Raw genomic sequence first — 23,781 nt, 5'->3', positions numbered from 1 at the left:
TACACACACTTGGCGCTTTCATTTAGCAGTTTGTAAACAGAGATTAAATTAACAGTGTGTTGTCTACACCTATAAACATTGTTTTAGGCTGTAAGTGGCTTGAAATACATTCTGTGTTTAATGGAAGGTGGAAATGATATTTTTAAAATGTTGTATAGATTAACATATATATTGAGATGAAAATCAACAAATGTAATTGCTATAAAATTGAATTCATTAGTCATTTAATATTGTAGAAGTCACTTCGTGCTTTTCACCATAATGAAAAAATAAGGTATAGACTGTATTTAGAATTAAATGGAGTCAAATAACTTTTTATGTATTTAAAGAATAAATTTTATTTTAGTTTGGCTTTGTTAAAAAATTAGCTGTGAAAAAATTACATTCACCTCACACAATATTAAACTTATTCTGTATTTTTCAGAAAAGTAGAGGAAACAGGAAATCAACAGTTAGCAACTCATCAAAGTCTGGCAAAAAATATCAGCCTCTGCGTAACACAACTTCAGAAATAAATCAGGAATGTTGAGTACCACTACTTTTAAAGAGAATAGCTACCTCTCAAAGATTGAAGTACTGGTGTGTGTGTCTATTGAGAGGCATGGGTGTTGGAGCTTCCTAATAGTGGGGGGGCCAAGCCCCCCCCGAGGCCCTGACCCCCATGACCACACCCCTGGCTAAGCCAGAAGCCAGAGTGGGGCCAGGGATCCCCCCCCCCCGCCAGGGGTTGGTGTGTGGCAGGGGAGGGGCGGCAAAAGCAGAACCTTGCCCATGTCCCTGCCCCCAGGGCTCCCTGCCTGGTCCAGGGCAGGTGAGGTGGAGGGTCTGCCGTGGCTCCCCCCAGCTTCCCTTACAGCTCAACCCGACTCCAGCCAGGGGGCGGAGGGGGGCTTGGATCTGCAGCCTGGCCATGGTAAAAGCCATGCTGGCAGCTGTGGGGAGCCACAGTGGACCCTTCATCTGCCCGTGGTGCAGGAGGCCCAAGGAGAGCTGCCCCCAGCCAGTTTCCCTGCCCCCTGGGCACCCTGCTCAGGACAGGTGGAGGCTCCGTGGCTCCCCACAGCTGCCTGTGTGGCTCTTACCATGACCAGGCTGCAGCTCTGATGCCCCCCTGGCTGGAGCCAGGTTGGGGACAGAGCCATGTGGGCAGCTGTGGGGAGCTGGCACAGAGTGAAGGACCTTCCTCCTCCATTGCCCTGGGCAGGGTGGGGAGTCCAAGGGGCAAGGATATGGGCTGGGGCTGCTCTTGGCCCCCCTGCACTGTGTGTAGCTGGAGAGTCCACACACATTGCTCCCATAACTGCCTGGGCTCCTGTCCCCAGCCGGGTTTAACGCTGGCCTGGCCAGGGAGGTGGGGTCTCGGGGGGAAGAGGCAGGGAAGGGGGCAGGGTCCACTGGCCCCCCCGTTCCAGAGCCACTGTTGAGAAGCTTATACAGTACCTTGTTTATCTGATGTTTGCATATTCCTTTGGCTTTATGTAAATAGATGCCATCCATTTTTAGTTTTACCAACTGAGTAACTGTCTCAGGTCCCAACATTTAACTAATTTCTGTGTGTGTGTTTGGGTCAGATTCTCAACTGATGTGAATGAGCATAGTTCCATTGACATGATATATATACACACAAACACAATGAGGAAGGGAACAGCCTTAGCATCAAAACATATTCTGCACCATCCATCAATTATAAGGAACAACAACTGAACAGGAGAGAAAAGATAACATAGAATATTGTGTATTACTTAAAACGATTGAAGAGGAAGGATACAATAAACTGTGTGTTAGGTGCAAAAATGTCAGTGAGCAAATATCTGATACAAATATTGCTTTATAAACATATGCTTTGAAAATATGCAACTGTAGAAAACAGACATTAACATTACTGCTATTTGCAAGTTATAAAGTTACCTAGTTTTGGAGGTACAGAAGTTTTCATATAACCCCTATTGCCAAAGTAGCTCTTAGGGACATGAAAATGATTAGATTTCTTCTAGAAATTCACTAAATACAGATTCACTTCAAAAATCAAGAATTAAATGGTGCTGATTTGTTGGCAACACTATAGGTATGGTACTGCCAAATCACATACTGTACAGTGAGAGGCTGAACCAAAAGATATAAAGAACAAACTAACAACGCTAGTCACATGCAGCAATTAGCTATGGTAACAGAATTGTTTTTAAACCAGGATTTAGACTTCATTTAAATAAAACTCTCCTCAAATTTACATGTTACAATGCATTCAGCCTGAAATGAAAGTACTTAGTGTGCTGAGTCTCAGTGATTAGACTTTAATTTCAGGCCAGCTTGGAAGGGTTGGAATTTGGGGATAGGAAATGTTCCTTGCTCGCAGAAAACATTTTAATTCTTTAGATAAATAAAGATTCACCCCTACAGCCTCCACCAAAGAATTATTCAATCATTTCTGAAAATGCTCCGTTGTTAAACAGTTCTCTTTAGTCTTAAGCTGAAAACCAGTGTACCTTGATTAAGAAGTGATTAATATTACTTGGTGAGAAGCTAAGCTGTCATATAATAGTCTGGAGGATCCGCCAAAAAGTCAGAAAGATATTACAACACAGCATGAGCTACTCTCTGATCTTCTAAATACCTGGACTGTATTTGCTTCTACAATTTCTGTCTTATCTAACCTTCTTTATATTCACCTGTACGTTTATATTAAAGCCCCAATCAGTAGTATGGCTTCTAACTGGGGATTTCACAGTGTACAGAAATTAACCATACAAAATTTGCACTTTAAAATCCTTCCTGCCAGTGCACTGTATTTCCAAGATAGTAAAGTCCAGAAAAAAATACAAATGCAAAAGCAGCTCTATATTATAACACACACACACACACACACACACACACACATATACACACACATCCCTCTAAATGTCACTGCATGACAGTGATTAATGGACACTGTTAGCAATTATTTATATTACAGTAGCACTTATTGGCCCTGCTGAAATAGAGCATTATTGTGCTAGGCACTGTACAAACATATTTAAATACCATTTACTGCAACAAGCTATAACAATATAAAAAACCTTGATACCAAAACAACTGCAGCCTGATTTGGAAGGTGCCCTGATTGAACTAAATCATTTTAAAAAACTTAATTTAGTTAAAGTGGTGCAAAAACTGCAGATAGAGAAGCCCTTAATGGAAGACTGTCCCTTCTAATGAAGTGCTTACACTCTAAATAGACAAGACAGTCACAAGGTGAGCAAGGAAACAGAGGTGAAGTTACTTGCCTGAGGTCATATAGGAGGTCAGTGGCAAAATCAGAAATAGAATCCAAGTTTCCTAACTCCCAGGCCTAATCCACTAAACAATACTGTCTTTCATGATTAAGGAGACTAATTATCAATTTAAATTTGGGCATGAATCAGCCTAATTTGTTTTTATTTCAGATCAGATAATCTCTAGTGGAACTGGTGACTACATTCACTGGGATGCATCAAGTATGTTAACACCAAGCCAGCTTGTCAGTAGACATAATGCAGATGTGTGGAGTTGGGCTGGAGTGGTTGTGCTCTCTACAAGGCTAAGGACAATTGCACTCTCTGCATCTGGAGTCAGGGACTGCTCCCTCCATATATTCCTAGGGGCTCAAAGGGGCCAGGAAAAATGCAGGCCCATGACCCCAGCAGTACCTCACAGAATAGGCTGGCTGTGGCCAAAGCATGGTGCACCACACAAGTTCCCACTCATGCTCATGAACAGGGAAGGGATCGTGGCTCCTGAGCCACAATCTTTCCTGGAGCGTCTTCTGGATCTGTGCAGCTTCTCATCTCCCCAGTATAATTTATAAAATATGGCTGCTAAAAATAGTTACTGGGAGTAAACTCCTTATATTGCTGGTCCTGTAAAAATGCATCCTCAGACTTGCTACTGTCTTTCAATAAGAGGTAAGCTCTGTGCTGATCAAATGAAGTACAGGCTTTTCTGTTGAATCTGCCTAAAACATTTGTCTTCTATCCCAGCTGCTAAAGCACACGGTCAATGATCTTGGGAGATGAAGAACATATGCCAGTAACACTTCATTTCAACAAGCTTACTTAGTGTTTCTTACTTTGATCTTTCACTGTACACTTCCTGGAACTGGAGTTAGTTACAAGCTAAAACAAGACCCAGAGCTCCCAAAGATTTAAGGTTTTTTTTTTAAAAAATGTTCCATTTGTACCAGATCCCATTACCAGGTATGTCAAATAAACGAGCTGGCCCTCAGTGGGTCTGCTGAAAGTTGAAACAGTTCCAATTCTATTTCACTATGTAGGTTCTTATGTGGACCTCATCACCATCGTATTGAAGCACCTCACAATTGTTCATTGATTTTATCCTCACAACACTTCTGTAAGGTAGGGAAGTACTATCTTCCTTTTATAGATAAGGAACAAAGGCACTTTGGATAGATTGAGTGACTCACTCAAGGTCACAGCAGAAGTCTGTGTCTGTGACAGGAACTGAACCAGGTCCCATGCCCTATTCACTAAACCATTCTTCCTCTCCATCCTTCATAAAACACATGGAATATTTATCAGCCTTAATGCTGTATTTATAGCTATGTTCAGTGTCAAAATTTCAGGTAGAGCCAAATTCTCTGTCACCCTCTGTGGATATGTAAGGTCCAAAGTGGAGCACAAATATTACATTTACATTACAGAGGGGATCCTGAAAGTGGAACACACCACAGGAAAAATCCACAACTCCAAGCAAAATTTGAAGTTCTGAAACTTTCTCTGAAGGAATGGTTGGAGTGTAGTAGGTAAGTTAGGGCAGCACAGGGAGTGGTGGCCAATGGGTACATGCCCAGTATAGACCCATTGGTTCATAATCCTGTTGGGAGGAGCATTCCCTGAAAACATTTCCTTACCATACACAGTCATTCAGTTATTTCTCAGTGACCATCACCACAGCAGAATAATGACATAAAAATAAAGGATCAACATTGCAGGGTTGTCAGATTGCATGCTCCTTACAACATAGTGCTGCTCTGTCTTGCTAACAAAAGTATTCTTATTCCAAAAAAGCATTGTTAAAATAGAATTAAGGTTCAGATACATATAAATAATTTAAGGGAATAAAACCTTAGTAGAATGCTATCGGTTTTTTTTAGTAAGTTTGTAAAGTGCTGGATGAGTACAAAGTATCAGTAAGGCATGTCAGTGTTAGAAATAGGATTAGAATTCCGTTGTTCTGGGTTCCCAGTCCAGTGGTCATTCCTTGATGATATGAAATTGCTAAGAAAGTGGCATCTTGTCCTCTTCACATTTTCAACTGTCTCAGACTTCCAAATGTATTTGGTGTCTTGATGCTTATAGTCCTTGGAAGTTGAAACGAGTGCTAAACTGTTTTATAACATCTTCAGCATTCTCTAAAATGAACAAACAAAACAAACACATAGTGAATTCTTCTACATATGGTATCCTAAACGTTATTATTGCTATTATTATTTATGTTATAGTAAAACCTAGACGTTCCAACCAGATCAGTGAATTCCCCAGTTTACCATTAAGACAAGACATCTGAGAGAGAATTCCACAGTGTAAGAAACATCTGTCATGCTCATAGTTTAAGAACTACCAAGCCAATTTCTTTCAAACTTGACTTGTTCCTTAGATCATTTCTGATCTACAAGCCAATTTCTAAGTAAAAGCTTTTCAACAGTTTGACTTGCACATGTTCAAACTTTGTGACTGGAACATTAAAATAATGCATGTTTATCTTTTTTCCCCACCTTTCACCCATCACTCTTTTTTGACTGTGAGCTCAGTGGGATAGGATTCTGAGCCAAATCTTTAAAGGTATTTTGGTGCCTAAAGACGCAGCTAGGCTAGGCACCCTGTGGAATTTTCAAAAGTGCCATGGTGCCTAACACCCTTTAATCTCAATTTATTTAAAGGAAGTTATATGCAACTACAAAAGGAGGGACTGAGGAGGAAGAGGCTACAACAGAAGCCACTCCCACTTTTCAAAGGCTATGTATGGAGTAGGTATGTATATTGATAATGATATTGGCTTACATTTTCAAAAGTGAATAGTGGTTTTCGGCAGAGATGATTGATGCCTGCCGATAGGGAGGGGGCATAGTGAGGGCAGCTGGCTTCAGCAGTGTTACTGAGCATGCTCAATACAAGCCAAGCAGCAAATCTAGGAGAGGAAGTACATGACCCTGCATGCTCTCTGCTCCCCACCCATGCAGTCCTGGGTTTACAGTGGCTCCAGTGGCTTCATGGAGCTGGACCCATACTTAGAAGAGGCTCCGGCCTGCTCTGCTTGCACTGGACCCTGAGACCCCTCTGGGTCCCCCAACCCACCACTTGCTACTCTTGGCCTGCTGCCTCCTCGGCCCCACTCCCCTGCTCCTCTCTGCCCCCTAGACGGACCCCAATGCACTTCCAGCTCTGGGCAGTCTCTGCTTCCCACCACCTGAGCGGCCCCACCTGTCTCCCCGGAGCTGAGCCGCCTGCGACTGGTGCAGAAGCCCGGCCAGTCTCAGAGCCATGCTCCATTGCTCCCATGGGGGCCCACAAATAAGTTTGGTGCCGGGTTCACAAAAGGCTAATCCGGCCCTGCACCCATGTTGCCTCTTTTTTGGGACACAACTGGAGACACGGTAAGGGGCCTGATGCACAGAAAGCATCTGCCCTCTGAAAATCATGCCCTTTGAGGTATCTTCAATTGGGCACCCAAAATCACTAATCACTTTTGAAAATGTTGACCATAAACTAGAATTAAAATGTATAAGGGATATTACTCTCAATTCTTCGGGACATAAACCAACCACCACCTGCTTGGGTGTATGAAGAAATTTCTGGCAATGGCATGTCATTGCATCATTGTTCATTCTGAGAAGGTCTTCAAACCTTTGTCTGAAGAATGTGGTACTGACTACTGTGGGAGAAAGATTAATGGACCATTGATCTGATTCAGAACAGTAAACCCTATATGTTTATATTCACAAACACACAAATATTCATATATTTTCTGCCTTATCAGAGAACAAGCTCAGAATGTTGCGTAACTGTTTCAAAGAATCAGAGCAAACTTACAGATAAACATTCTGCATCATTTTCTCAATTACATGAAGATAAGAAACAGCATTTGACTACCCAGAGTTCCACATACTCCATATATAGTGGTCTCTGTCAGACTTCCTGCTATTGCAACAGTAGTCTTATATGCCCAGATCAAGGAAATTAATGGAAGTTAGGAGCCTAATTACCTCTGAAGATCTGGGCCATAGACCTTCCTAATGTACAAGTTAGTTTCTGATCAATCTGTGTTGAGTAGTGGGTTTTAAGTCATTCTAACTTATTAGGTATGTTTCTTTAAAGATTTTTCAGGGCTTCTTCTTTCACCTAATTTTTCATTGTCTATTTTTAATATCTCCCTCATCATCTTTGTACTTTTATTGTCCTCACTAGATTTTCTTCTTAATTAGGCTTTTACATACAGGATGGAGATCTGCCTTACTATAGGCTGGATCATCCTTCACCCATGACCCATGCACAGAAGAGACAGTCCATACGTGTTTTTCCTTCCCCTTGTTTGGAAGTAGTGGTGACAGTCACCTTTGCAGTAGCATTCTCCTTCTTCCAGACCCCATGGATGATGCTCCATGGGTCCACACTGGAGAAGATTGCAGACACATGAGGCCTGGGGAAGGAACAGGAAACCTAGGTTGGGGTTGGGACACATATCATCCTCATCCAACCCTTTGGCAAGTCCTCAAAAATAATAATTCAGTCTAGAGCTGTGCTATCTTATTCACAGAGCCTGATACCCACCCTCTAAGAGGATTGAGGATGACCAGCTATGACCAGAGGAAGAAACTGGTAAAAGGCTCCAGTGAAGGTGTGACACTAAGTATCATGTGGATTTGAGTGAGGATGTGGAGGTGGAAACACTATTAGCGTGAGCTAATGGAGAGGCACAAGTCCTCCCATGGATCCCCGGAGATCCACTAGGCTTGGGTTGGGACCTGTGGTCTAGTCCTTGGGGAGAGAGCAAACATTGCCCTTCCCTGCTGGAATAATAGGGGAAGAACTCCTAGAGAAAGCCTTCTTTACTGCTACACACCCATGATTTTAAAGGGCTCACGATTTTTTAATACTTCATCAATATCATGTTCCTGCAGTAAAACATCGTTAAAAAACTATTGCTCAACAATTAAACATTTCTGTCTTCCTTAAACTCTGAATTTGAAATCCTGCCACAATACCCTTTGCAACTGTTTATATTGGTTCAGTTCCCTTCCTGTTATCCATTATTTTATTTGTTCTCTGCTTGTTAGCATTTTAGGCAGTACTTTGCGCTAGTTCTAATTTCCTCTTCCTATCTAATCTATGCAGTTGACTCAGTTCATCTGTCACATTCCTCCTTTTGTCTGTGTGTGTTCCATTTTTTTCACTTTTTTTCCATCACAAGGTTCATGTATTCTTTTACAGACTCTTATTTACAAAGCCATATATCTCTGAATGTTAAATGCCAGCAACATACTTTGCTTTTTAAAAGCATTTTGCCTGAAAAACAAAGCATAGTTTTTATTCTCCGATTAATGCATGAAGGTGCTTTGGGAGTGTAATTCCCATTAGCACTAGTAGTAGTTATACATGTAAATCCCCATCCAACAATCGACACCCACCCACACCACCATTTGTTTATTGTGTCCGTCCTCTAATAACAGTAATCTGACTAAACATCCAATGCAGAGTTTACTAATAAGAGATAGAACAGTAGAACCCCGCGGTAAGTAGATCTAAGCTACGTCGACTTGAGTTACGCTATTAACGTAACTCAAATTCCATAGCTTAAATTGACCAAAAGCTGTAGTGAAGACAAGCCCTTTGAGCCAAACACAAGCACAGAACTAGTTAAAGTCCACAGGTGTGCCAAACATATTTTCAGACTTAATGGAAGGAGCAACGAAGCCCTTTAGTCCTGTGGAGACAGCTACAAACAATGGATGGACTGCCCGAAGCACATGGCAGATCAAAGCTATGCCAGGTGGGTCAATGAGTTTCCCGGATTATGAATGCAGGGGTGGGGTAAGATATTGATTTTGCAGCCTGTTTGTTAGAGGAGAAAGTCAGCAGGAAACCTGGAGAAGCAGTTGTGAGCATGACTTTGAGATACCACATTATCCATTTCTCCTGTTATTGGAAACAACCCTGCAAGTTCCCAAATACTGGCTAACCACTCTGGCCAAAGAGACAATACTGTAAACTTCATGAACCAAGACAAGTCAGAATCTATTTCTGGAATAGATGTAAATTGTTTAGGAAATATCAGAGAGGTCAGCTGATGGATGACCTCTCTGATATTTTTGGTGAGTTATCTGCGTAACTTAGGTTTCATAGGGTGGTATGTTTAATTCATTTTTCTATGTACAACTGGAAATCAAACAAGAATATTAAGCTGTCCTCCTTGTATAGATACATTATTATTAATTATTATTATTAATTATTTGTATTATGGTAGCAGCTAAGGCCCCCGGTCATGGATCAGTGCTCCATTGTGGTAGGCACTATACAAACAGATAAAGAGATGGTCCCTGCCCCACAGAGCTTACATCTCAGTGTTATATGTGTACAGTGTAAGAGCTAAATGTGGGATTCTATGGTCTTCATTGGCATTGGGGACATATGAATATCAGGAGCTCTGTAGGACTGAAATACTGTACTTCTGATCACATAAAAAGTTGACCACTTAAAAATCATTTATTTTCCATGGAAGGGTGGCATGTATTTGAATTTTACCTCTAGAAAGACAAAGGTGGATTGATCATAAGGACTAACTGGCACAGATCTTTCACTTTTGAAATTTTTAATGAATCACTGGTATTTCTATCCTTTAACACTGATGAATGAGGAATAATTCTAATAACAACCAATTTTATTTATTTAAGGAAAGCCATTATAAATGTAAACAATAGCACAGTTCAACAGTTATGAAGTCCTTCTTTTCTCTTCCTAAAGAATTTAATAGTCCTCACTAAAGCTATTCATTATCTATATTCTTTAGAATTTTAATGAACAGGTATGTGAAAATTGTTTAAAATGTTGAAATGCCAAAAAAATCTCATTGATTGAATCAAGACTCAAATCCATAAGTGAAAATGAGTTTGGTGGTCTACATTTAGAGACATAGTTTGGCAGAATTCTTCGCAGCTGGCAGAGGCCTATGTCTTGAATAATATTATCAATATTGAAACTGACTAACTATTGATAGGCAAACTAGTTCAAATAATCATAGAATCACAGAAATGTAGGGTGGGAAGAGATTTCAAGATGTCATCAAGTCCAGCCCCAGTGCTGAAGCAGGACCAAGTAAACTTAGTTCATCCTTACAGGTGTTTGTCCAGCCTGTTCTTAAAAACTTCCTATTATGGGGATTCCATAACCTCCCTTGGAAATCTATTTCAGAGTTTAACTACTCTTATAGTTAGTAAGTTTTTTCTAATATCTAACTTAAATTTACTTTGCTGCAGATTAAACCCACCTTGTCCAAACCTCAGTGGACACAGAGAATATAGAATCATAGAATATCAGGGTTGGAAAGGACCTCAGGAGGACATCTCGTCCAACCCCCTGCTCAAAGCAGGACCAATCCCCAATTTTTGCCCCTGATCCCTAAATGGCCCCCTCAAGGATTGAACTCACAACCCTGGGTTTAGCAGGCCAGTGCTCAAACCACTGAGCTATCACTCCCCCCAACTGCTCACTGTCATTTTTATAACAGCCTTAACATATTTGAAGACTTATCAGGTGCTCCTTCAGTCTTCTTTTCTCAAGACTGAACATGCCCAGTTTTATTTAACCTTTCCTTTAAGAGCAGGTTTAATAAACCTTTTATATTTTGTGTTGCTTTCCTTTGGATTCTCTCCAATTTGTCCACATCTTTCCTAAAGTATGGCACCCAAATTGGACACAGTACTCCAGATGAGGCTTCACTAGTGTTGAGTAGAGTGGGACAATTACCTCCAGTGTCTTACATACAATATTCCTGTTAATATACCCCAGAATATTAGCTTTTTTCACAAGTGCATCACATTTTTGACTCATTCAATTTTTGATGCACTCTAACCCCCATATCCTTTTCAGCAGTACTACCACCTAGCCAGTTATTTTCCATTTTGTGTTTGTGCATTTGATTTTCCCCTCCCAAATGTAATACTTTGCATTTGTTGTTATTGAATTTTATCTTGTTGATTTCAGACCACTTCTTTAACTTGCCAAGTTTGTTTTGAATTTTAATCCTGTCCTCCGAAGTGCTTGCAACCCCTTCCAGCTTGGTGTCATCCACAAATTTTATAAGCATGTTCTCCATGCCACTATCCAAATCACTAATGAAAATAATGAATAGTACCGGATCAAGGACTGACCCCTGTGGGACCCCACTAGGTATGTTCTCAAAGTTTGACTACGAACCAATGATAACTTCTCTTTCAGGATGCTCTTTCAACCAGTTGTGCACCCACCTTATAGTAATTTCATCTAGACCGCATTTCCCTAGTTTGCTTATGGGAATGCCATGTGGGATGGTACAAGATACACCACTGCTACTGGTTCCTCCCTATCAACTAGGCCAGTAATCCTGTCAAAGAAGGAAATTAGGTTGTTTTGGCATGATTTGTTCTTGACAAATCTACGCTGGCTATTTCTTTTAATCCTATTATCCTCTAGGTATTTACAAATTGATTAATAATTTGTTCCAGTATGTTTCCAGGTAGGCTGACTGGTTTATCACTTCCCAAGTCATCTTTGTTGCCCCTTTTAAAGATAATAAGCTTTCGTGAGCTACAGCTCACTTCATCGGATGCATACTGTGGAAACTGTAGAAGATCTTTTTATACACAGAAAGCATGAAAAAATACTCCCCCCCACCCCACTCTCCTGCTGGTAATAGCTTATCTAAAGTGATCACTCTCCTTACAATGTGTATGATAATCAAGGTGGGCCATTTCCAGAACAAATCCAGGGTTTAACAAGAACGTCTGAGGGCGGGGGGTAGGAAAAAACAAGGGGAAATAGGTTACCTTGCATAATGACTTAGCCACTCCCAGTCTCATCATGTGCCAGCAATGCCCCTCTGCCATGTACATTGGTCAAACTGGACAGTCTCTACGTAAAAGAATAAATGGACACAAATCAGATGTCAAGAATTATAACATTCATAAACCAGTCGGAGAACACTTCAATCTCTCTGGTCACGCGATTACAGACATGAAAGTTGCGATATTACAACAAAAAAACTTCAAATCCAGACTCCAGCGAGAGACTGTTGAATTGGAATTCATTTGCAAATTGGATACAATTAACTTAGGCTTGAATAGAGACTGGGAGTGGCTAAGTCATTATGCAAGATAACCTATTTCCCCTTGTTTTTTCCTACCCCCCCGCCCCCCCTCCTCAGACGTTCTTGTTAAACCCTGGATTTGTGCTGGAAATGGCCCACCTTGATTATCATACACATTGTAAGGAGAGTGGTCACTTTAGATAAGCTTTTACCAGCAGGAGAGTGGGTTTGTGTGTGTGTGGGGGGGGAGAAAACCTGGATTTGTGTTGGAAATGGCCCAACTTGATTATCATACACATTGTAAGGAGAATGATCACTTTAGATAAGCTATTACCAGCAGGAGAGTGAGGTGCGGGGAGGTATTTTTTCATGCTTTGTGTGTATAAAAAGATCTTCTACACTTTTCACAGTATGCATCCAATGAAGTGAGCTGTAGCTCACGAAAGCTTATGCTCAAATAAATTGGTTAGTCTCTAAGGTGCCACAAGTACTCCTTTTCTTTTTGTGAATATAGACTAACACGGCTGTTACTCTGAAACCTTTTAAAGATAGTTACTGTACTATGTTTGCCCTTCTCTAGTCCTCTGGGATCTCACCAGCCTCCAGGAGCTCTCAAAGGTAATTGCTAACAATACCAAGATTGCTTCAGCTAGATTCTGAAGTACTCTATGCTTTATTCAAATCAGCAGGCCTGATGAAATTCATCTCACTTAGCTAAATGTTCTTTAACGTATTATTTCTCTATTTGGGTTTGTGCTCCTTTCCCATTGTTGTTAATGTAAGAAATTACCTGAACCTTCACCTAAAACTCAATTCAAAACTGAATTGAACTGAAAATATTCAAAAAACTTATTTTTATACTTTTCTTTGACTCTTTACTTTGTAGTTTTACTGAGGACTTATCATGGAAGTATAGAAATACCTGAAAAAGTCTTATTTATGATGTAGTCGGAACTGGGCGTTACTGGGAAGGATCTTGAGAGAAACTCTGTTCTCATGAGATATTGTTCCAGATTTCTAGACTGAAAAAGATCAGATAAGCTTTGGAGGTGCAAACAATTGGCTGGTTTCCCATCACTAGAACTGGCAGAACATGGTGAGGAAATTATACCATGCTTGGCTTCAGTAAGTGGTTTCACTGTGTCACTAAAATAAAACAAATTTGATTTTTGGTTTTCAAAAAACACTTTAAAATAGAGTCTAATACAGAAATCATTGAGTGTTTTGCCTATGTCAGGATTGGGCCTGTAGGTAGTAAACATTGATTTTATTCCATAAATCACTTTATAGTTGATATTTTTTTTAAAAGCAGCATCATCTTTCAGTAACTGTAGATCACTGAATACCTTTTTATATAATCTTCTGTACAAGTATTCTTACAACTTCCAATAGTGTCTATAAGTCACTTTTTTTTTAAAAAAGTACAGGACGGAACTGGAGCAGACAAATTAAAGGACACAGTTCATACTCAGTCATGGCTCTTGCCAGAAAAGCCATCTATCAGGAGATGACTAAGGAGTTTCATATGTGTGAATTTGCCAATGGGACCTGATGATGTGCCAAAAAAGAGTCATAACATTAGGAGTGAAGAGAAAAACTCAGATTCTTCAGCAATGCTCATTGCCTATAGAAGAGGAGTTAGCCTTCACAAAGAAGAGAAGGAATTATCTTCTTCCCCTTTGACAGGAGAATTCAGGAAGAGTTGGAAGCAGCCAGTGAAGCAGAGTTCCCCCAACATTACAAAGTGCAAGGCCCAGGTTAGACAATATTCAGTTCTGAACTCATTGACAGTAAGTCTTTGGCAGAGTTGGCAGTGGGCAGCTCAGGAGAGTCATGGATTTTAAGACTGGAAAGGACCACTATGATCATTTAATCTGACCTCCTGCATAACACAAACCATAGAATTTCACCCAGAAAGTCCTGCAATATACCCAATTAGCCTCAAGATTTGCCAGACTGCCTGCATGACTGTAGAAAGTCACTTGTTCTTGTTGTGCCTCTGTTTCCCAATTTGAAAAATGAGGAAAATCACCCCTTCTCACTTGAGTGTTATGAGGATAAATTCATTAATGTTTGTGAGGTTCTGATATAATAAAGTGATGGGGACTTACAAGTGGACAGAAGGCATATTCATAATTTGCTCATCAAAGAAGGTGCTGATTATTATTTTTTCTATATTGCTCTCCACTCCTATGTTCAAGAATAATTTGTTTGTCAGTGTAGATTTGAAAACAATTTGTCTGTTTACAAACCTGAAGCCAGCATTTTATTTGGTAGTGGTGGTTTGATTGAAAAATAGGCTACATACAGTACAAATCATTGGCTAGGCAATTTATTAAAGTCAAATGATTCATTTGAAGGAATACATTAACTGGGCCAAATTGTGAGCTAACATTCACCTTATGGAACACTGTTGAAGAATGGACAGGATATATAATAGAAATAGAATGTTGCAACACTTTTCAGCCATGGAGATTACAGATCTTGATTAGCCCATCAAATTGCTATGCTACTTTTTTCACTAAGGTAGAGGAATGTCTATTTTCATCACATGTAGAATAATGGTGGCATGTGGCTTTGGTCTTTACCCTACTGCAGCATGTTCTGGTATCAAGATTCATTAATTAAAAGACTATTCAGTGACAAGCAAACTAACAGCACTTCACATTAAGCTGAATTACAATACCCAAACACTTTATTGTATTTCTGCCAGTTCCAGTAACTATATAATTGCATCCCCATTCTGACATCCTTCTATTGATATCATAGATCCATTGTGGCATCTGATTCCAAAATCTACTCAACAATTTGCTATGCTGAAAACAAAAGGGTACCAAGTGGAGAAAACATTGGCTGTAAATGCAGAATAAATATTACTCAGGAAAGTATCACTGAACAATAGAACACATGCAGCTGTCACTGCCACACAAAAAATTAGCACATGAGATGTGAGATCTGCACAGGCAAGAAAACTATGCCCGTGGTTCTCCACCTATTTCATAATGTCTTCACATCACAAACCAACAATTTACAACATTCTCCCATCCAGCCAACCATCCTTTGCCAAAAGTCATGCCTCCAGGCCTTCTCTTCCTCTCTCTTTCACACCACATGCCTTCAACCCAATTTTTTTTTACCAACCTGCAATTGCCCATTTTAGATAACCATAGGGTGTTGCTGTTGTCCTGCATTTTAGTCCAGATCCTGTTGTCCTGGCTGTTTTTGCTGGCACAAGGTGTTGTAAAAGTCTGTGCAGGTGTACTAGCTGCATGAGAGGAAAAGCAAATGACAGCAAAGGACCTATTTTCAGAGATGCCCGACTGAGATGCCCAAAGACGAAAAAGATGTGTATACAACACTTTTCTTTAGCTGCTGCCTGCTTTAGCTGCTACTTGCCCACATCTTAGAACATAAAAGTGACCATACTCGGACAGACCAAAGGTCCATCTAGCCCAATACCGTCTCTTCCGACAGTGGCCAATGCCAAGTGCCCCAGAGGGAATGAACAGAACAGGTAATCATCAAGTGATCCATTCCCTGTCGCCCATTCCCAGCTTCTGCAAACAGAGGTGAGGGACACCATCTTGTTAACTTCACTTTTGATTTGTCCTCTAAAGTGGTTTTGCTTGTTACAAATCAACAGTTCTGAGGACAGCATAGGAAAAAGTAAAGACGGCATCCGGCAACTCAGGAGAAAAATGGGAAAGAGGGTTCAGAGGTGGGAAAATGAGTGTGCAAGGCCTCAGAAAAATATTGGTGTGCACCTTCTGCATGTTACCTGCAGGCCACAAATTACAGAGCAATTTCTTCTAGAGAATGGAATGACAGCTATGCACAAAGAACTTCTGTAACAGTCACAAGCCCCCATAAGAGTCCTATTGCAAGAAAAGGCCACCACTCTTTTGCCCAGGGCAATCCAGAATGAGGTGGGAGCTAGCAAGATGACTTCTTCTGTTTTTGCTGCTCACTAGCTCAGCCTCATAAATGCCGAAACTCATATACAAAAATGTTAATGCTTTCCAATTGCTATTCTGAATTTATATTTATTGCAATACAACGTATCCATTAGTGCATCTATCACTGGTAAATTTGTTACTGCTTCAAATGTACAATACATAATGTTGCAGCAATTTCATTTTACAAGCTAATAATGTACTGTAATGTAGCTTACAATATCATGTAGATGTATTTGATTAGGGAGGTTCTACAGTCAGTCAGGCTGAATAGTGGATTACATGAGATTCAAGTTTTTAACTTATTTACTGTTCAAATGAACAGCCTTGGTGCACAATAAATGTGTTAATTTAACAGGTGTATCATTTTCTCTTTTCAGATATTCACTGAAGAGGAACAAATGTTAAGCAGTCTATTTTGACTCAAATTGAAGTACAGCAGACTTACAATGTTTTTGACACTTGACATGTTTGTTCTTTTAAAAAGAGCCGTAATCACATTTAACTGTTTTGTGAATTTCACTTAACTGCTTTATTTCATTGAGAACACTAACTTCTCAAGCGCAGAAGATGTGACAATAATATGGTTTTCTGAAATGTAGTAAATAAAAATTACAGCTCTCTTGCAGGAAAGCTTTAAAAAAAGTCTTGCTTGGAGAACTATTTTTCAAAAGTTTCAAACTTTTCCATTAAAAAAAACAACCAACCAAAGACGGTGTTTGTAGTACAGCATTACCCAGTGCTTTATTTGTGATTAAGGAGGTACTGGGCCTCAAACAAATAGGTGCTGGGACTCAAGCAAATTTTTTACTTTCATAACTGATGCAGCAAGTGCGGAGGTGCCGGGGCTCTGAATGGCCATCCCTAGGCCATGCTGGGGCTCAGCCCTGGCACAACTAAGCACTGGCACTGCCAATAGTTAATGTTGTGTATCATTGCAGAGGGAGGAACGGCACTTGTGTATTGCAAGTCTGCAGGTCTGGAGCAACAGATAACAACCCTGCGTTGCATACGGGAAACTGAGGATTTTCTGGACAAAACTCAGGATAGGCTTCTAGGGGCACAAAGCTCTACAGATATAGAGCAGGTTGCACAGAGGAGCCAAGAGGCCAGTGAAGAAGCTTGGCAACATGTGACCTCCAGAAGAGGTAAGCGGAATGTCCGGGTTCCAGTAACACAGACACAGGTAACTAACCGCTTTCATGTTCTCTCCACAGGTATCGTTGCGGAGAGTGGACCAGATGATATGTCTGGGGCGAGAAAGCAGAAGGAGACTCCGCTGGTTGGAAGGCATGAGATGCGCTGTCCTGAGGTTGGGAGTTCCACGACCACCACTCCCAAGAGGAGAAGGCGGGTGGTGGTGGTCGGGGACTCTCTCCTCCGGGGGACTGAGTCATCTATCTGCCGCCCTGACCGGGAAAACCGAGAAGTCTGCTGCTTGCCGGGGGCTAAGATTCGCGATGTGACGGAGAGACTGCCGAGACTCATCAAGCCCTCGGATCGCTACCCGTTCCTGCTTCTCCATGTGGGCACCAATGATACTGCCAAGAATGACCTTGAGCGGATCACTGCGGACTATGTGGCTCTAGGAAGAAGGATAAAGGAGTTGGAGGCGCAAGTGGTGTTCTTGTCCATCCTCCCCGTGGAAGGAAAAGGCCTAGGTAGGGAGCGTCGAATCGTGGAGGTCAACGAATGGCTACGCAGGTGGTGTCGGAGAGAAGGCTTTGGATTCTTCGACCATGGGATGGTGTTCCAAGAAGGAGTGCTAGGCAGAGAAGGGCTCCACTTAACGAAGAGAGGGAAGAGCATCTTCGCGAGTAGACTCGCTAACCTAGTGAGGAGGGCTTTAAACTAGGTTCACCGGGGGAAGGAGACCAAAGCCCTGAGGTAAGTGGGAAGGCGGGATACCGGGAGGAAGCACAGGCAGGAATGTCTGTGAGGGGAGGGCTTCTGCCTCATACTGGGAATGAGGGGCGATCAACAGGTTATCTCAAGTGCTTATATACAAATGCACAAAGCCTTGGAAACAAGCAGGGAGAACTGGAGGTCCTGGTGATGTCAAAGAACTATGACGTGATCGGAATAACAGAGACTTGGTGGGATAACTCACATGACTGGAGTACTGTCATGGATGGTTATAAACTGTTCAGGAAGGACAGGCAGGGCAGAAAAGGTGGGGGAGTAGCACTGTATGTAAGGGAGCAGTATGACTGCTCAGAGCTCCGGTACGAAACTGCAGAAAAACCTGAGTGTCTCTGGATTAAGTTTAGAAGTGTGTGCAACAAGAGTGATGTAGTGGTGGGAGTCTGCTATAGACCACCGGACCAGGGGGATGAGGTAGATGAGGCTTTCTTCCGGCAGCTCACGGAAGCTACTGGATCGCATGCCCTGATTCTCATGGGTGACTTTAATTTTCCTGATATCTGCTGGGAGAGCAATACAGCGGTGCATAGACAATCCAGGAAGTTTTTGGAAAGCGTAGGGGACAATTTCCTGGCGCAAGTGCTAGAGGAGCCAACTAGGGGGGGCGCTTTTCTTGACCTGCTGCTCACAAACCGGGTAGAATTAGTGGGGGAAGCAAAAGTGGATGGGAATCTGGGAGGCAGTGACCATGAGTTGGTTGAGTTCAGGATCCTGACACAGGGAAGAAAGGTAAGCAGCACGATACGGACCCTGGACTTCAGGAAAGCAGACTTCGACTCCCTCAGGGAACGGATGGCCAGGATCCCCTGGGGGACTAACTTGAAGGGGAAAGGAGTCCAGGAGAGCTGGCTGTATTTCAAGGAATCCCTGTTGAGGTTACAGAGACAAACCATCCCGATGAGTCGAAAGAATAGTAAATATGGCAGGCGACCAGCTTGGCTTAATGGTGAAATCTTAGCGGATCTTAAACATAAAAAAGAAGCTTACAAGAAGTGGAAGGTTGGACATATGACCAGGGAAGAGTATAAAAATATTGCGCGGGCATGTAGGAATGTTATCAGGAGGGCCAAATCGCACCTGGAGCTGCAGCTAGCCAGAGATGTCAAGAGTAACAAGAAGGGTTTCTTCAGGTATGTTGGCAACAAGAAGAAAGCCAAGGAATGTGTGGGCCCCTTACTGAATGAGGGAGGCAAACTAGTGACAGAGGATGTGGAAAAAGCTAATGTACTCAATGCTTTTTTTGCCTCTGTTTTCACTAACAAGGTCAGCTCCCAGACTGCTACGCTGGGCATCACAAAATGGGGAAGAGATGGACAGCCCTCTGTGGAGATAGAGGTGGTTAGGGACTATTTAGAAAAGCTGGACGTGCACAAGTCCATGGGGCCGGACGAGTTGCATCCGAGAGTACTGAAGGAACTGGCGGCTGTGATTGCAGAGCCATTGGCCATTATCTTTGAAAACTCGTGGCGAACCGGGGAAGTCCTGGATGACTGGAAAAAGGCTAATGTAGTGCCAATCTTTAAAAAAGGGAAGAAGGAGGATCCTGGGAACTACAGGCCAGTCAGCCTCACTTCAGTCCCTGGAAAAATCATGGAGCAGGTCCTCAAAGAATCAATCCTGAAGCACTTGCATGAGAGGAAAGTGATCAGGAACAGCCAGCATGGATTCACCAAGGGAAGGTCATGCCTGACTAATCTAATCGCCTTCTATGATGAGATTACTGGTTCTGTGGATGAAGGGAAAGCAGTGGATGTATTGTTTCTTGACTTTAGCAAAGCTTTTGACACGGTCTCCCACAGTATTCTTGTCAGCAAGTTAAGGAAGTATGGGCTGGATGAATGCACTACAAGGTGGGTAGAAAGCTGGCTAGATTGTCAGGCTCAACGGGTAGTTATCAATGGCTCCATGTCTAGTTGGCAGCCGGTATCAAGTGGAGTGCCCCAAGGGTCGGTCCTGGGGCCGGTTTTGTTCAATATCTTCATAAATGATCTGGAGGATGGTGTGGATTGCACTCTCAGCAAATTTGCGGATGATACTAAACTGGGAGGAGTGGTAGATACGCTGGAGGGGAGGGATAGGATACAGAAGGACCTAGACAAATTGGAGGATTGGGCCAAAAGAAATCTGATGAGGTTCAATAAGGATAAGTGCAGGGTCCTGCACTTAGGACGGAAGAACCCAATGCACAGCTACAGACTAGGGATCGAATGGCTAGGCAGCAGTTCTGCAGAAAAGGACCTAGGGGTGACAGTGGACGAGAAGCTGGATATGAGTCAGCAGTGTGCCCTTGTTGCCAAGAAGGCCAATGGCATTTTGGGATGTATAAGTAGGGGCATAGCGAGCAGATCGAGGGACGTGATCGTTCCCCTCTATTCGACATTGGTGAGGCCTCATCTGGAGTACTGTGTCCAGTTTTGGGCCCCACACTTCAAGAAGGATGTGGATAAATTGGAGAGAGTCCAGCGAAGGGCAACAAAAATGATTAGGGGTCTGGAACACATGAGTTATGAGGAGAGGCTGAGGGAGCTGGGATTGTTTAGCCTGCAGAAGAGAAGAATGAGGGGGGATTTGATAGCTGCTTTCAACTACCTGAAAGGGGGTTCCAAAGAGGATGGCTCTAGACTGTTCTCAATGGTAGCAGATGACAGAACGAGGAGTAATGGTCTCAAGCTGCAGTGGGGGAGGTTTAGATTGGATATTCGGAAAAACTTTTTCACTAAGAGGGTGGTGAAACACTGGAATGCGTTACCTAGGGAGGTGGTAGAATCTCCTTCCTTAGAGGTTTTTAAGGTCAGGCTTGACAAAGCCCTGGCTGGGATGATTTAACTGGGAATTGGTCCTGCTTCGAGCAGGGGGTTGGACTAGATGACCTTCTGGGGTCCCTTCCAACCCTTATATTCTATGATTCTATGATTCTATGATTGCCAGATGTGAAATAAGAGTGAGGCAAGGGTGTGTGGAAGAGACAATGATTAGGAGAGAGATTTTAACTATAACAAGGCTTAATCTTTCTGCTGGTTTTCAGGGCCTATCACCGGCCTTACACTGAGAGGAGGGATGGTTCTAGTAGTTACAGTGCTAGCTTGGGACTTGGGTTTGATTCCCTGCTTCACCGCACACTTCATATGTGACCTTGAAATATTTGGTAGTTAGCCACCTAGGTCTTGGAAAAATCTTGCTGAGCACACATCTGCATCTTTAGGCACCTAAATACCTGTAAAAATCTGACACTTCAGCCTGGTCCACGCTTAACATTTAGATCAATGTATCTCTGTTGCTCTGTTTGAGCACTGCAGCTATGCTGACCTAACCCTTGGTGTAGAATCAGCTAAATCGATGGAAGAATGCTTCTGTTGCTCTAGCTACTGCTGCTCAAGGAGGTGGATTACCTTCAGTGATAGAAATAACCTTTTTGTCATTGTAGGAAGGGTAGACACTGTGGTGCTATAGTGGCATAACTACAGCATCATAACTGTGATGCTGTAGCACCTGTAGTGTAGACATGGCCTCAGCCTCTGTACCTCAGTTCCCCATCTGTAAAATGGGGGTAATAGCACTTTCTTACCTCACAAAGGGTGGTATGGGAATAAATACATCGAAGATTGAGAGGAGTTGAGATACTATGGTAAAGGGGCCAGATATGAACCTAATATTGGCTTGTCATTGATGAGACAACAATGATTGCATTTACTCCCAATTTACACCAGCATCAGACTTATCAGAGTCAGAATTTTGTATGTGGAGCAAAAATAAATAATGTGAACTAGCCTCTTGTTTTTATATTCTACATACAAAAGGATTCAGCTAAAGGAGTATGGCCATTAATGGTTTCAGAGGTTAGTAATTTTCTCCTTTCCAATGACATTACCCATGGAGTGTATGCATATTAAACTATAGTGTTGAATTAACTTAGTTCAATTATTTAATTGAGATGCTAATAGGCCAAATTTATCATTTTATTCATTGGTAAAACTCCATGCTCATCATAATATTTATGTGGCATTAAAAAAAGAAAAGAAAAAGAAAGTAATTTAGATCCCTAATCTGGCTGTGTTCTTTGTAATACATTCCAACTGAGAAATGGGACACAACAGGAAATAGTTTAAAATTTTTTATGTAAAAGGGGACTATAACTGTCACTTCTGTTTAGTTTATAGTTTCCCAAGTTTTGCCAGTCTTTTATCCCATTCGGATGGCTAGTTTTTAATTTAACTCTATCATGTGCAAATTACCCGCATGAGCACTGGGGGAGGGGAAAAATTCCATGAATAGCTTTGAAAATCCAAACCCTCTGCACATTATTATGAAAAGTAATATTACACCATTTTCTTACTCATCCTTAGTGCAGGGGATCAAATGGGAACATTTCTCCTACACTCCATAAGAAAGGGGCATGGCACACACAGCAGAGTTATTGGAAAAGGAAGCTAAACTATATGGTGTTAATGAAGTGAAATATTTTTCTCTTTGAGGTAAATTGAAATGACATGTGAAAACCCTTCTTTTTATTCCACTGGGGGAAAAAACCCGTCTTTTCAGATCCAAAGCCCAGTGACATCAATGGGAGTGCTTCAGCTGACATCAGTAGGCTTTGGATCAGGTGGTCCAAAAAACCCATATAGACTGAAAGGTAGAAGACCAACTAATCTTATGGCACAAAATGTCTGTGGTGGTAATGCACAGTTTGCATAGATAATCTCACCTGTATTGCAAGCAATGCTTTCACTCCACGGCATATATCCAAAGCAAAAAATTGGGCTTACTTTTTTTTTATTTCACGATCCAATAGGCAACTGTGAATTAGCTCTTTTCTAATGTGATGCGGGGGCCTATATTACATCCTGTCTGTACTCTGCTAACACCACTGGCTTCCAATTCATGTGACATTTGTCTCTACAGTATGCAAAGTGGTTGGGGGAGGAGGATAGAAAAACACCCAAAACCTGACAGCATTTTTCATACATTCTGATCCGTTATAACAAAGTGAGGATTAATTGGTATGTGCTGCTTTTCAGGATACAAATCTATCTTGGAATGTATTAAATTATTTTGAATAATAAAAAAATAGATAATTTTCAATTCATGTTGGAAAATATGCTATGAATATGATCTGATATTTATGCATGCATATCAAAGGAATACACTAAAATGTTAGAGAAAAGGCCAGAGGGCCTGCCGTGCTGTATTTTTTTCTCTTCTCAGGTTCTTTTGCCTATTTACTCCAGATTCCTTTCCACCCTCTATTTACTTTAGCAAAGTACTTTCATAGTGAGGTAAAACAAGTACAGCTGAAACATAGTATGAAGTAGAGCCATGAAGCGGGACTGAACTCCTGCAGGTCTCACTGCCATAATAGCGGGAGTGGGTAAAATGTACTTTGTTGCGCATGAAATTGGAAGGGGAAAAACAATAAACTGTGGTAATTTGCGGGGAAACACAAAATCTCTCGAAATTCGGCAGTGGAAAGCAAGTTTTTATTTAGGTTTAAATACTTAAATTTAAGAGAGGGATAGAAAGAAATTTGATGTCTCTTATAACAAGTGTTAAAGTATTTTTTTTACATGATTTAAGCAAGATTTCTTTTATTGGCAAAAAT

The 23,781-nt window shown here is 41.6% G+C and overlaps 1 long non-coding RNA gene across 1 annotated transcript in view; it reads right to left on the bottom strand.

Moving 5' to 3' along the window:
• Positions 1–354: 354 nt before the first annotated feature.
• The window catches only part of LOC142072143 (uncharacterized), a 111,922-nt gene continuing 88,495 nt past the window's right edge, over positions 355–23,781 (bottom strand). Inside the window, exons 5-7 of the long non-coding RNA XR_012668468.1 lie at positions 15,451–15,574; positions 12,050–12,134; positions 355–5,383 (exon numbers count right to left, since the gene is read on the bottom strand). This is a non-coding gene — a long non-coding RNA (uncharacterized LOC142072143). The remainder of the gene's footprint in view (positions 5,384–12,049; positions 12,135–15,450; positions 15,575–23,781) is intronic.

The sequence above is a fragment of the Caretta caretta genome, chromosome 5, assembly GCF_965140235.1.
Source record: "Caretta caretta isolate rCarCar2 chromosome 5, rCarCar1.hap1, whole genome shotgun sequence".
Taxonomy (NCBI): Eukaryota; Metazoa; Chordata; order Testudines; family Cheloniidae; genus Caretta; species Caretta caretta.
This window is presented reverse-complemented; position numbering and strand designations above follow the sequence as displayed.